The sequence below is a fragment of the Salvelinus namaycush genome, chromosome 30, assembly GCF_016432855.1.
Source record: "Salvelinus namaycush isolate Seneca chromosome 30, SaNama_1.0, whole genome shotgun sequence".
NCBI classification, from domain to species: Eukaryota; Metazoa; Chordata; class Actinopteri; order Salmoniformes; family Salmonidae; genus Salvelinus; species Salvelinus namaycush.
The window spans coordinates 15,911,008-15,926,797 of record NC_052336.1 but is presented as its reverse complement, the minus strand read 5'-3'; the positions used below and the strand labels follow the sequence as shown (position 1 = coordinate 15,926,797).

General features: G+C 41.6%; 1 pseudogene; it reads right to left on the bottom strand.

Moving 5' to 3' along the window:
• Positions 1-1,169: 1,169 nt before the first annotated feature.
• LOC120024824 lies at positions 1,170-12,169 on the bottom strand (annotated as a pseudogene).
• Positions 12,170-15,790: the final 3,621 nt, after the last annotated feature.

Below are 15,790 nucleotides of genomic sequence, written 5' to 3'. Positions count from 1 at the left end.
ATTCTTCTCGGTTATGATGCCAGTCAGACAGAACTTGCTTAGGCAAGAAAGAAAAGGAATTTGTACGCTTTAGTCCACGTAATGTTTTCCAAAAATGTAGAAAGATCACAGGAGTCGGAGCTTAAAAAGTAGCTTGATTTAGCTTTCTTACTTGCATGTGTTACGTACGCCTCCTGGAGGAACACCCTGCTACATCTCAACTCCTCGTGGAGTGAAAAAGTATGTGATCGTAGGTGCAGGGAAGGATGACAGAGGACGAGAAAAATACAATTTACAGGGAATTTATTATTCCTTAACACGGTAAGGTGGGGAAAAGGGGCTGGATGGAACCAAAGCAAAGAAAAGTATAAGTTAGAGACCCCTCTCCTACCTTACCACTACTTCCCTAACCTTTAGCACCACCTGGCACGCTAACCAAAATACAGGGGGTGTTCCACCCAGGTCTTACCTAGTGTGCATGGACAGATTAAATACTATGGGTTATGTATTCCTGCAGTCCTCTTGCCTAAACACTCCCAAGGTGCGTTCCCCTTCCCCCCAGGAACAAATGAAACAGAATAATTACTTATACTTAGTGTTTTTGTTTATTGAAATTGTTCACTAAGTCCTATTGGCATACACATACCTCAGAAGGAGCGGCTACAAAATAATATCCACAAAAGTTTTACTGACCGGCACAACAATCAACACAGGACATAAAAAGAAGCTCTCTTCTGACAAAGGAAACCAAGCTGGAGAAGGAGTTGGTGTAAGGGTTGTCCTCCTCCTCTTCAGACGAAGAGGAGGAGTAGGGATTGGACCAAAGCGCAGCGTGATAGTTTGACATAATAACGTTTATTAAAGAAAAGACGAAACACGAAACTCTTCAACAAACTACAAAATAACAAAACGACGTAGACAGACCTGAACATGGAACTTACATAAATACACGAAGAACTCACGAACAGGAACAGACTACAAACAAACGATACAGTCCCGTGTGGTAACATATACGGACACAGGAGACAATCACCCACAAACAAACAGTGTGAACAGCCTACCTTTATATGGTTCTCAATCAGAGGAAACGTCAAACACCTGTCCCTGATTGAGAACCATATAAGGCTAATTTCACCTGACCTAAACATAGAAACACAAAACATAGAATGCCCACCCCAACTCACGCCCTGACCAACTAAACACATACAAAATTAACAGAAAACAGGTCAGGAACGTGACAGTTGGTAATTGAAGCTGTTTCCCCTAACGAGAGGGAGGGGTCAGAGGTCCAATCAGCGATGGGGCCGACCAATCAGTTGCTTTAGGATTCCAAGAAGCCATTTCCTGAAATACACACACATACAAACCCACAACAACACAGAAACTGGGGAACGTAACACATGAGATAATTGAGCGCTTATACGTTTTGTTCTATGAGATATCAGCCAGTTAACGTGATCTTTATGAATTATGAAGCCTTTGGGTGTCTTTTATTTCATTACATAAACGCTTCATAATTCACAAAAGTAATGTTAGCTGATGAAGATTATCGTGTAGAACAAAACATATAAGATCTCCTTAACCTGTGTTAACCACAGACCTTATTTTTGGCGTTCATCCAAAAACCCTACAAAAACTAAATTTTCCCATAAGCTTTGTTCAATGCACCATGCTGGAATTAGTGCGTACAAAAAGACGCCATTACTATTGCTGTCTATAGCAGGCTCCTCAGAAAAATTACTTTGTTGGCAGTAAGACTCAGGAAATCCTGTTTGAGTTGGGGTTTGATAGTCCTGATTATATGCTGATCTACCCTGGTGTCTATATTGCAGGTTTTTGCCTGCCCTTCACATTTAGTGAGATGACTGAACAAACATGGATCTCATCTCGGCATAAAAACATACATATTGTTGTTCATTCACCATGTGTGAGTATATACACACATAGAGCAGCTGAGTTACTTTTTTAAATATTATATTTGGAAATGTTTACAGTGTAGTGGAAAAAGACAAGTTCATCTCCACAAATAGGAAGTTGCTGTTGATCTTCAGTAGTATTTCTATCAAATGTTACAATAAAAAGACTGAGGTAGAAAGAAGAGTCACATTAGCACTGCAGTAAGTGATCGTCTGTGTGGGTCAGGGGAGTGTTTGTGTCTCTGAGCCCAGCCTGGGGGCCTCATGTGGGGGCAGACACCAGGCCTGCAGGGCCCTGGCCCAGGGAGTGTCCAGCCACACTGCTCTACAGGGGCTTGAAGCCTAGCTCCTCCATAGGGATCCCAAAGGCCTGCAGCTTGGCCTCATAGGTTCTCAGTAGGTCATTATGGGCCTACCCATCAGACAGAGATGTTAACATTTTTATTGACAGACGCTATTATCACTTTGCCTATAAAGATGAGAATGTATTGATTTTAGATTGGTTAGTTATTCTATTACATAGTTATAATCCTGTTGTTTTCCCCTTAATGTACAAAACGAAATAGGGTTCCGAACCAAAAGGCATTGTATTCAGCCAACATCCTCACCTTACAAATCCGCGCCAACTCATACTGCAAGTCTTTGATCGCAATGTTCTTGGAGTCCAAAACTTCCTGCAAGGAAAAAACAAATAGAGTTGTTTGGCTGCAGAATAGTCTACCGTAAGCTTCCACCAGTATAACTACGCTCACAGGCAAGGTTTACAATTTGATGTGGTTGAAGCCACTGGAGAATCAGCTTCTAGGACAGTAGAGTAGAGAAACCTGATCGCAAGGACTTAGCAACAGAAAACATACTCGCACGATGGAATGAAGATCACAGTTTTCTGTTAAGAACACTTCTCTGTTTTAATCTTGAATGACAACTTGGCTTGTATCCAGTATCCACCACAAAGCAGGTCTGATGAGGTATGGTGCTAGTTGTTTTCACAACTCTACTGTTAGCTCAACACAAGAGAGTAGGGTACTAGTGTAGCTTCTTTGGTATGATGGAGCTGTGTAGTCTTGTGTAGTCAGGGTGGTTTGGGTTAAGGCTGAAGCAGGATGTGGACATGAAGCTAGGGTTAGGGTTAGGTATCCCAGGGAGGGTAGCATACCTCCAGTTTGCGTGTGACCACGCCGAGGGCGGTGTGGTCCAGGTTGGAGGCAGACAGCACCTCGTTGAGCTGAGCCTCCTTCTCCAGGGTGTTGGTCAGAGCCCCCAGTTTCCTCTCCAACAGGAGGTTCTTAAAGCCACTCGTGCTGCACCTCCTGGATGGCCTGGGTGAACTTCTTATACAGGTCATCACGCTCCACCTGGACCTGCACCACACAGACAAAGGATTGGCTCAGCTCAGTTAGAAACACAGATCAGTTAAGCATGGATCAATTTGATAGAATTACATTTGATTCAATTCTGTTCCATGTTTTGGGTGTGTGAGTGCATAACAGAGGGACTGTCCTTCAATAGTAGCCATTATAGTAGCCATTGTATGGGTGAAAAGTGTCCAGTTACTAGGACGTTTTTAGTCAACCTAATAAATGGTCTGTGTAGTTAGTTTGTGCTGTGGTCTCCTGTACACAGGGTAAAAGGGCAGAAGGACTCATCCTTGAACTCCTCTGTAATCACGTCAAAGTATACAATGGTGGGAAACTCCTTTTTTTATTCGATTGGAACACAGATGTCAGTGTAGATGCCGTTTTAGTTCTAACCCTTAATCTCATGATCAATTATTTTCTCAGATTCTTCCCTGTCCCAAATTTGAAAAGGCTAAACTTTCTGTTTGGCATGGGTCCACAAATCCTCAAAAGGATCTACAGCTGCACCATGGAGATTATCCTAACTGGTTACATCACTGCCTGGTATGGCAACTGCTCGGCCTCCGACCGCAAGGCACTACAGAGGGTAGCGCATACGGCCCAGTATGTCACTGGGGCCAAGCTTCCTGCCATCCAGGACCTCTATATCAGGTGGTGTCAGAGGAAGGCCCTAAAAATTGTCAAAGACTCCAGCCACCCTAGTCATAGACTGTTCTCTCTGCTACTGCACGGCAAGCGATACTGGAGCGCCAAGTCTAGGTCCAAGAGGCTTCTAAACAGCTTCTACCCCCAAGCCATAAGACTCCTGCACATCTCATCAAAGGGTTACCCAGACCCTTCTCTTACGCTGCTGCTACTCTCTGTTTATAATCTATGCATAATCACTTTAACTCTACCTACATGTACATATTACCTCGACTAACCGGTGCACCTGAACAATTACTCTGTACCGGTACATCCTGTATATAGCCTTTAAATATTTAATTTTACTGCTGCTGTTTAATTATTAGTTACTTTTATTTTCAAATTTTTTCTTAACACTTTTTTTTTCTTAACTTCTTAAAGCATTGTTGTTTAAGGGCTTGTAAGTAAGCATTTCACTGTAAGGTCTACACCGATTGTATTCGACGCATGTGACAAAGAACATTTGATTTGATTCAATCAAGTGACAACAATTTATGGAACATGTGAGGACAAAAGCCTTTGTCATTACAAACCAGAGTTTGTGTGCATGTGTGTGTGCACGCTTGTACGTGTGTATGTGTATGTGTGTAATTGTAGCTTCTCACCTTACTTAACCTCTGTTCCAGCACTTCGTATTCCCACTTCAGGTCTTTCAGATGTGCCTTGGCCCCCTGTCAAGACAGGCACCATCACTCCTGTTTACTTTCACCAAGTACCCTATTACATTTCTATTCACTCTCAGATGCACCCAACACAAACCATTCATCACAACACAAACCATTCATCATAGAACATTAGAGAGAATAAAGTAGACGCCACCGGTCCAAATTTTGATTTATGATCCTAAAATATTGAAAAAGAATTGAATCCACAATTACATAATATGCGTTGAACTACTGACTTTTTCATTTGTAAATCATTATTATAACCCAAATGAAACCTTTGGTTTATACGTGTCTACAACTCACAAGTATTATTAAAAATGTGTAAGAAATTGAAATACATAATATATGTACCCCATCTCAATTTTCACAAGAGACATATTCTGAGCTTTTAAACAAAATTGTAAACTCTTTACACATACTTATGCTACTTTCACATAACAAAATACAATGTCAGTGTCTGTGTATTCATCCTTAGATGCTGTGGGGAATGTGTTATATCATGTACATGTTCCCCACTATAGATATTCCTTAACATCCTAGATACTAGTACATTAGTAGTACATAACCGTGTAATAGTGTAGTACTACAGTACGGACCTGTCTTCTGGATATGTGTAGTACTGTATATAAAAACGTCAGTGACTCTTTGCTTTGAGGTCATGTAGGTCAATTTGTTGCTCTCTTTGCCTTTATACATCTCTTTGACCTACTGTAAACTCCCTCGGTTGTTAACATCTACAATAATCATTTGACGTACGAGTCAGAGTTATTATACCCAGCGTCAGGGTTTGCTAACTCTGGAAATTCCTTTGGTTTGTACAGAGTTAGGTAAATCAGCTCTTTGCCCATTACATGGGGCATATTCTCCAAGCTGCTCTAAACATTGCTGTTTTTGATGTCTCTAGGTTAATCTCTAGACTGCTGAATGAGGCCTGTTACAACATGCTTTCAAAACCTTTAAAAGGAGTTTGTGAAACCATTCAGTCATGGATGTATGTAAACATGGACATGCACATTAAGAGAAGATGACACCCAGGCCATATGACACCCAGGCTATACTCTATTTTTGAAAGAGTACATTAACCAAGGCCATACGTACATTTATGACAGCTGGACGTACTATGGTCAGAAGGATACAGGAAGAAGGATGGAAGCAAAATAACTGATGACTGACACGTGAAACATAAGCATGTGAAAAGGGTTCTACCATCATTATAACCTAACCAAAAGCAGATATGAGCGTTAGTGGGCGTGAACAAGCAAGCTCTGAGATGAAAATAAAATAATGGAGAAAGGTCAAGGGACGCTATTTTCATATAGAGGGAGGGGACTCTATACGTTATGCAAAGACAGAATCCTATAAAGGCAGGACTCTGTAATATGAGAATTTAGTCTTTTTCCATGGAGGGGCTCGGCTGTGTTACGTTTGTGATAGGGTCCTTCCATGGAAGGGCTCAGTTTTGCTACTTTGTATTAAAGTGTATATTGAATTCACAAGTTCTTGTAAGAGTATTATATTTCTGAGACAATTCTCCACGACACCCCCTAAACAGGAATATGAAATTACCTTTATGATCTTTTTTACCACGATTACTTTGGGATTCTAATCTCACTCTTTCAAAATCCCCACTGTGACCAAATCTCTAACATTCATGATCCTTCCCATATATTTTAACCCTAAACCTCCCACAATAACTATTGTCTATTGTTAGTCTCAGTGACCTTACTGACGATATCAACGTTTTATACATATCTAAATACATTGTTGGAGACAGTTTTCATGTCTTTCATTATGCAGACATTTGTTTATTAGATTATATTTCTCATTAAGAATACTGTTGTTTTAATTCTATATGGGTCATGCTTTGCCTTGGTCCCGTGTTCTCTTATGGGTCATTGCTTTTAATTACAATATAGCAATTATGTTCTCGGCTCAATTACTTAGAAGGGCTTGTGGGCCCAGCCTTCCTGTGTGTTCCCAGGTCCATATTTGGGAGCCTCTATACATTCAGGATGTAAGGCTTACTAGTTATGTCAAATGTTAGGACGACCTGTTGGTTGTAACAACAACAAAAAAATACATTTGACCCCATCTTTTCACATACTTTTTATTTGGGTCTTTTTAATTTAGCCTGGACTCACTCAGGAGTCAATGTCCTATCTTTTGTCTTTTTCATAGCCTGAGACAGAGACAGAGACAGAGACAGAGACAGAGACAGACAGACAGACAGACAGACAGACAGACAGACAGACAGACAGACAGACAGACAGACAGACAGACAGACAGAGTCAGAGAGAGACAGAGAGAGACAGAGAGAGACAGAGACAGAGACAGAGACAGAGAGAGAGAGAGACAGAGAGAGAGAGAGACAGAGAGAGAGACAGAGACAGAGACAGAGACAGAGACAGAGACAGAGACAGAGAGAGAGAGAGACAGAGACAGAGAGACAGAGAGAGAGAGACAGAGAGAGAGACAGAGAGAGAGACAGAGAGAGAGACAGAGAGAGAGACAGAGACAGAGACAGAGACAGAGAGACAGAGACAGAGACAGAGACAGAGACAGAGACAGAGACAGAGAGACAGAGACAGAGAGAGTATATTACCTAAAGTTATCACAGCTGCACACTATGTAACGCATTATATTGATTATTGCCTAAAATTGTATGTCACTGTCTTTCATAAATGTTGCAATACCAAATGTTGAAACGTTGTTAAATATTTGCTACTTTGGTATACATTAAGTAAAAGGGTATACATTGAGAGAGAGTAATATTACACACTTAAATTATAGATCATCATTCACACACACACACAGCCCTGTCTTCATAGTTGTTCATAGTTTATTATATCGTTTATTATCATAGTTTGATCATAGTTTTGTCATAGTTTCTAATTATCGTTTCTAATCACAGTTTGAACATAGTTGTTCATAGTTTCTAATCATAGTTTCTAATCATACTTTCTAGTCTGAGAGGTTTGATATAATAAGCGGGTCAGATAGACCCTAAGAGGGCAGAAGCTATTGTTTACAAACTGCATGAATAAAATCTATGGTTCAATGGATAAATAACCTTCATATTTTTTTTTTTAACATACATGTAAATGACAAGAACTAATACCTATCATTCTTAAATAATATATCTGTTATTGGCTGATGGCTGGTGTTTGGAGTTAAGGTAAGGCCGTTCATACAGAACCGTAGAATAGCATCTGTTTCATCTGTTCCTCCGAAGTCGTTCAGGGTCCATAAGGAGGCCTGTACCCCTGTTTGGTGTGGGTCCGCTGTGAACACAAGATTAGCTTTAAAAAAAATAATGTACACACTTTTTGTTTTTGATGTATAAATATTATTAGGGATTTTATTTGGGGATTTATGTCGAAAATAGTGTGATGGTGAGGGGCTACGTAAAGGACCGGGCGCAGTTTGCTTCTGAGAAACCCCGTCTAACGCTGTCGGTTCGCAATCAATTATGCCCGGTAGCCTCTGGGTATCATACAGACGTTAGATAATATTAACATGTATTTATACGAAATAGATACATTTTAACTTATAAGAATACGTGCATTTGACATATTGCCTAAAAAAAAAAAATCTTTGTCCATCCGTTTCTGAATATCTGTAAAAAAAAACACATATAACGCCTGTGTCACGTTCGTCGTTTGGATGACGAGGAGGAGGACCAAGGCGCAGCGTGATAAGAATACATTCTTCTATTTATTTAACGAAACGAAGAACACTTAAACAAACTATGCAAAAGAACAAACGAATGTGAAGCTATATATTAAACAAGTGCATACACAGGCAACTTACATATAGACAATAACCCACGAAATACCCAACGGAATATGGCTGCCTAAATATGGTTCCCAATCAGAGACAACGATAAACAGCTGCCTCTAATTGGGGGTGAGATAAATACGTATTTGAAAGGCATGTGTGTTAATGAATCGAAAGTGCCCATTTTAAGAGACGCACACCCAATTCTAAAACAGCCTCACGCACCTTTTTGGTTTCAAACGCCACATGCAGAGACACACACCCCCACCCCCTTTTGTTTTGAAACACCCACACCTCCTGACCCTGCACACGCACACCTCCTGCACACGCACACGTCTTTTCCAAAATAATTTTTCTCTGAAACATGCATGATGATAGAGCGAAAAGACAGAGCCCCTTCGTTAAAGGTGAGATACCTCTTTAAAACCATTTATTTAATTCATAATATTTAGTACAGACCTTTTAAAACATCTTATAATTAATCCAAAACTATTTTACTGCGCAATATTGAAACATGCACAGATGTTTTATTTATAAACATTGGTTGTACAACAGTTATACATCATTACGAGACAGTACTAAACTTTTAATAACCTTGTAAATATTTATGTTTATACCAGGCTGTTGTAGGAAAGACTGTATTCGTATAAAATAAGACATTGTTTTGAAACGCACATAACCATTTTCCCAGAAATGCCTTTTCTCCGCGACAGACCGGGGCTAGAGAGATAACGATCGATTCCTGTTCGTTAAATGATGAGATACACTTTTAAATTCCTTTATTTAATTCTAAATCTTTAGTACCGACCTTTTAAAACATGTTATAATTAGTTAAACATTTTTACTATTCCTTTCTTACAGATAAAGGGCCTGGTTATAGGTTTATACTGTCACAATCGTCTTCGGGTGAAAGAGAGGACCAAGGCGCAGCGTGAAGTGAATACATAATCTATTTAAGCGACGTACTGAAGAACACTTAAACAAAACTACAAAACAACAAACCGACGAACGTGAAGCTATACAAAACAAATAAGTGTAGACACTGGCAACTTACACATAGACAATTACCCACAACCTACCTAATGACTATGGCTGCCTAAATATGGCTCCCAATCAGAGACAACGATAGACAGCTGTCTCTAATTGAGAACCAATCTAGGCAACCATAGACTTACATAAACACCTACACTGAGCACAACCCCATGAACTCTACAAACACCCCCTAGACAATACAAACACCCTAGACGAGACAAAAACACACAAACATCCCCCATGTCACACCCTGACCTAACTAAAATAATAAAGAAAAACAAAGATAACTAAGGCCAGGGCGTGACATATACATCCTGCCATTTCCAATTCCACCCCGTCGTCATGACAGTCTCTCTTGCTCGCAGGATATTCCACACAAACCCCAGCTCCGTAAATTTTCCAGGCACAAAGTAGTTCACATCCAGACAGGCTTGGGAAAAAACATAAGAACTAATAGATTTTTTGTAGCATTTCTACTATATCTTTCATGTTACTGTGGTGTTTTTTTAAGTCAATAAACGTGTGTAAAGTGTACACTTTTGTTTCACAGGAGATGTGTTTAAGCCCACCAAGAAACACCTGATTTATCCCACAGCATGAATTAATAAGCTGGGTAGAAAATGAATCTATTTAAGTTATAAGTAAAGGCCTTTCAAAAAGAGGCTGTCATGATTGACTGTGACAGCCCCCACCCTGGAGAGCAGCTCTCCTTTGATCCCCAACCTAGGAAAATCTCCTGTTGTTTGGGTATCGTTATGTATATATGCCCTCCTATCGTTGAATTGTTTAGATAAAAAACATTGTTTCAAACACCCCAGCAGAGACAAACACACACAAATTACCCCCCGGACATTCCTGCGTCATCAACAACAGCCCTAAGGACAATAAAATAGGGGGTGTGGGGCCATTCTCTTTGAAATGTTCAAACACAGACCCTCCCAGTTCAACCAGGTCCCTACACATCAATCATCATGACAACTTCAAAGGAATAGATGCAATATAGATATCAAATAACACACCCTCTAACACGTGACAACAGGAACAGGATGTCCTGGCCGGATGCCCATATTTGGGCATGTACGCGTCATCCGGACATAAATCAAAATTTTGACCCGTGCTGTCTACTTTATTCTCTCTACCATTTGAGGGAATTTTACTTTTCCATGTTGCTATATGAATATTTTTTATGCAAATCTGTCATACTGCTACATTGTTGCTTTTTGCTATAAATCTTCTCTATAATTACCATATAACTAAATATCATGTATTCTATTCTGTGTTTGTGTGTGTAACCCACCGCCAGTGAGGTCTTGTCCTTCTCGTAGTTGGCCAGTTGTTTCTGCAGCTCGGTCACCTCCTCCTTGGCCCTCTGCAGGGGCTCCGTCAGGCGCTTGTTCTGCAGCAGCACCTCTGCCATGTCCTCCTCCAGATACTCCTCCTTCCTCTTCATCTCCTCCATTTGTTCCTGACAGACACACACAGGCCATGTAAACAACTGGTTACTAGCTTGTATTGATGTGTTAGTGTAACAAACAGTTTGCCCTCCAGGGCTCCAAACCCTGGCCACTGTCAGTCAGGCACACCACACAGTGAACCCTTCTGCTAAAGATCAGGATCTATCAGTAATCATACACCTCTCTGTTATCGTCTTGTAATACACAAGTGAGTTGTGAGTTGATGAAGCCTAGGTTAGGTTTGATGATACTGTACGTTGAGGAATTTCTAATACTCAGTTAGTTGATTGGTCCTAGGTTATTGTTATTGAGTAGAACAAATACCTTGGTTATTAGCTGATATTGTTGTGGTATTGCTAACCTTGAGTGAGTTGATGAGGGCCAGGTTGTTGAGGGTGATGTCGTTGTAGTAGTTCTTGATGTCGCTGAAAGCCTTCTCGTGGTTCTTCATCAGCGTGTTGATCTGGCTGTTCTTCCTCTCCTCGATCTCGTGGATCTCTGTCTACCACCACAGACTGACGCTGGCACTAAATCTGCACTCAATGAGCTGCATTCCGCAATAAGCAAACAGGAAAACACTCATCCAGATGCGGCGCTCCTAGTGGCCGGGGACTTTAACGCAGGGAAACTTAAATTAGTTTTACCTAATTTTTATCAGCATGTTAAATGTGCAACCATTGGGGAAAAAATTCTAGACCACCTTTACTCCACACACAGAGACGCGTACAAAGCTCTCCCTCGCCCTCCATTTGGTAAATCTGACCATAACTCTATCCTCCTGATTCCTGCTTACAAGCAAAAATTAAAGCAGGAAGCACCAGTGACTCGGTCTATAAAAAAGTGGTCAGATGAAGCAGATGCTAAACTACAGGACTGTTTTGCTATCACAGACTGGAACATGTTCCGAGATTCTTCCGATGGCATTGAGGAGTACACCACATCAGTCACTGGCTTTATCAGTAAGTACATCGAGGACGTCGTCCCCACAGTGACTGTTACGTACATACCCCAATCAGAAGCCATGGATTACAGGCAACATTCGCACTGAGCTAAAGGGTATAGCTGCTGCTTTCAAGGAGCGGGACTCTAATTCTCAATTCTACCACTGACTAGTCTCTCATGCCCCTATGAATGGGGACACAGGGCAATAGTTTTTAATCTAAACCAGCCCTTTTTTACTGGAGTACACTAACCCCTAATTGGGGCTCTTTTCTTGACACAGTAGCAGTTTACCAGATAAGAATATCAAAAAGATCAAAAAGTAGATTGTTGTAAGGGTGTATTACGTCCTGTGCTGGCCCCATTGTCATATCCATTCTGGATTCTGAGTGGTAAAATCATTGCTGAAAAATGCCTTTATGTATATGTATACATTTTCCGCCAAGACAGAACTGCCAAAGGGGGTGGAGTTGCAATCTACTGCAGAGACAGCCTGCAGAGTTCTGTCATGCTACCCAGGTCTGTGCCCAAACAGTTAGAGCTTCTACTTTTAAAAATCCACCTTTCCAGAAATAAGTCTCTCACTGTTGCCGCATATGGACACCATATGTGAATTAATTGCCCCCCATTTATCTTCAGAGTTTGTAATGTTAGGTGACCTAAACTGGAACATGCTTAACACCCCGGCCGTCCTACAATCTAAGCTAGATGCCCTCAATCTCACCCAAATTATCATGAAACCTACCAGGTACAACCCTAAATCCGTAAACTCGGGCACCCCCATAGACATTATCCTGACCAACCTGCCCTCTAAATACACCTCTGCTGTCTTCAACCAGTATCTTAGAAATCACTGCCTCATTGCCTGTGTCAGTAATGGGTCCACGGTCAAACGACCACCCCTCATCACAGTCAAACGCTCCCTAAAACACTTCAGCGAGCAGGCCTTTCTAATCGACCTGGCCCGGGTATCCTGGAAAGATATTGACCTCATTCCGTCAGTAGAGGATGCCTGGTTATTCTTTAAAAGTGCTTTCCTCACCATCTTAAATAAGCATGCCTCATTCAAAAAATGTAGAACTAAGAACAGATATAGCCCTTGGTTCACTCCAGACTTGACTGCCCTTGACCAGCACAAAAGCATCATGTGGCATACTGCATTAGCATTGAAGTGCCCCCGTGATATGCAACTTTTCAGGGAAGTTAGGAACCAATATACACAGGTAGTTAGGAAAGCAAAGGCTAGCTTTTTCAAATAGAAATTTACATCCTGTAGCACAAACTCCAAAAAGTTCTGGGACACTGTAAAGTCCATGGAGAATAAGAGCGCCTCCTCCCAGCTGCCCACTGCACTGAGGCTAGGAAACACTGTCACCACCGATAAATCTACGATTATCGAGAATTTCAATAAGCATCTTTCTAAGGCTGGGCTTGCTTTCCACCTGGCTACCCCTACCCCGGTCAACAGCTCTGCACCCCCCACAGCAACTTGCCCAAGCCTCCCCCATTTCTTCTTCACCCAAATCCAGATAGCTGATGTTCTGAAAGAGCTGCAAAATCTGGACCCCTACAAATCAGCTGGGCTAGACAATCTGGACCCTCTCTTAATTATCCGCCGCAATTGTTGCAACCCCTATTACCAGCCTGTTCAACCTCTCTTTCGTATCGTCTGAGATCCCCAAAGATTGGAAAGCTGCCGCGGTCATCCCCCTCTTCAAAGGGGGAGACACTCTAGACCCAAACTGTTACAGACCTATATCTATCCTACCCTGCCTCTCTAAGGTCTTCGAAAGCCAAGTTAACAAACAGATCACCAACCATTTCGAATCCCACCGTACCTTCTCCGCTATGGAATCTGGTTTCTGAGCTGGTCATGGGTGCACCTCAGCCACGCTCAAGGTCCTAAACAATATCATAATCGCCATCGACAAAAGACAATACTGTGCAGCCGTATCCATCGACTTGGCCAAGGCTTTCGACTCTGTCAATCACCGCATTCTTATTGGCAGACTCAACAGCCTTGGTTTCTCAAATGACTGTCTCGCCTGGTTCACCAACTACTTCTCAGATAGAGTTCAGTGTGTCAAATGGGAGGGCCTGTTGTCCGGACCTCTGGCAGTCTCTATGGGGTGCCACAGGGTTCAATTCTCGGGCCGACTCTTTTCTCTGTATACATCAATGATGTCGCTCTTGCGGCTGGTGATTCTCTGATCCACCTCTACGCAAACGACACCTTTCTGTATACTTCTGGCCCTTCTTTGGACACTGTGTTAACTAACCTCCAGACGAGCTTCAAAGCCATACAACTCTCCTTCCGTGGCCTCCAACTGCTCCAAATGCAAGTAAAACTAAATGAATGCTCTTCAACTGATCGCTGCCAGCATCTGCACACCCGCCTAGCATCACTACTCTGGACGGTTCTGACTTAGAATATGTGGACAACTACAAATAACTAGGTGTCTGGTTAGACTGTAAACTCTCCTTCCAGACTCATATTAAGCATCTCCAATCCAAAATTAAATCTAGAATCGGCTTCCTATTTCGCAACAAAGCTTCCTTCACTCATGCTGCCAAACATACCCTCGTAAAACTGACTATCCTACCAATCCTTGACTTCGGCGATGTCATTTACAAAATAGGCTTCAACACTCTACTCAGCAAATTGGATGCAGTCTATCACAGTGCCATCCGTTTTGTCACCAAAGCCCCATACACTACCCACCACTGCGACCAGTATGCTCTCGTTGGCTGGCCCTCGCTTCATATTCGTCGCCAAACCCACTGGCTCCATGTCATCTATAAGTCCTTGCTAGGTAAAGCCCCGCCTTATCTTATCACTGGTCACCATAGCAGCACCCACCTGTAGCACGCGCTCCAGCAGGTATATTTCACTGGTCATCCCCATAGCCAATTTCTCCTTTGGCCGCCTTTCCTTCCAGTTCTCTGCTGCCAATGACTGGAACGAATTGCAAAAATCACTGAAGCTGGAGACTCATATCTCCCTCACTATCTTTAAGCATCAGCTATCAGAGCAGCTTACAGATCATTGCACCTGTACGTAGCACATCTGTAAATAGCCCATCCAACTACCTCAACCCCATATTGTTATTTATTTTATTTCTATTTTATTTATTTTTTGCTCCTTTGCACCACAGTATCTCTATTTGCACATTCATCTTCCACACATCTCACTCCAGTGTTTATTTGCGAAATTGTAATTATTTCGCCACTACGGCCTATTTATTGCCTTACCTCCCTAATCGTACTTAATTTGCACACACTGTATATAGACTTTTGTATTGTGTTATTGACTGTACGTTTGTTTATTCCATGTGTAACTCTGTGTTGTTGTTTGTGTCACACTGATTTGCTTTATCTTGGTCAGGTCGCAGTTGTAAATGAGAACTTGTTCTCAACTGGCTCAACTGGTTGAATAAAGGTGAAATAAAAAATAAAATAAATACTGTATGTGGGAATGTCTTATGTTCGTCCTACATGTAGTGTTGGTACATGGAATATTCCTCAACTGCATATATCATAAATTGCTATTGCAAATAGAAGTATTATGTTCAACAACTGACATTTCAGATATTATTTTGACAAACACACTTCGGTGCTTACAATTAATTCTCTATTGTCATAGATTTGGTGGGCACTGTCATCTGTGATCTTTGTGATATGACTTTCTTTAAGCACGTACTGATGAAACTGTCACTGTCACGACTCCCACCGAAGGTGGCTCCCCTGCCTGTTCGGGCGGTGCTCGGCGGTCGTCGTCGCCGGTCTACTAGCCGCCACCAATCCCTTTTTCCTTTTCTGTTTGTTTGGTCTTATTAGTTGCACCTGTTTCTTATTGTGTTTCCTGATTTTTGTGTATTTAAGCCTGTTAGGCCTGCCTAGGTTTGTGCGGGATTATTTTCTGTTAGTGTGTGGATGTTCATTTTGTATGTTGTTTTCCCGGACGTTTTGGGTCCTGTGTATGGGCC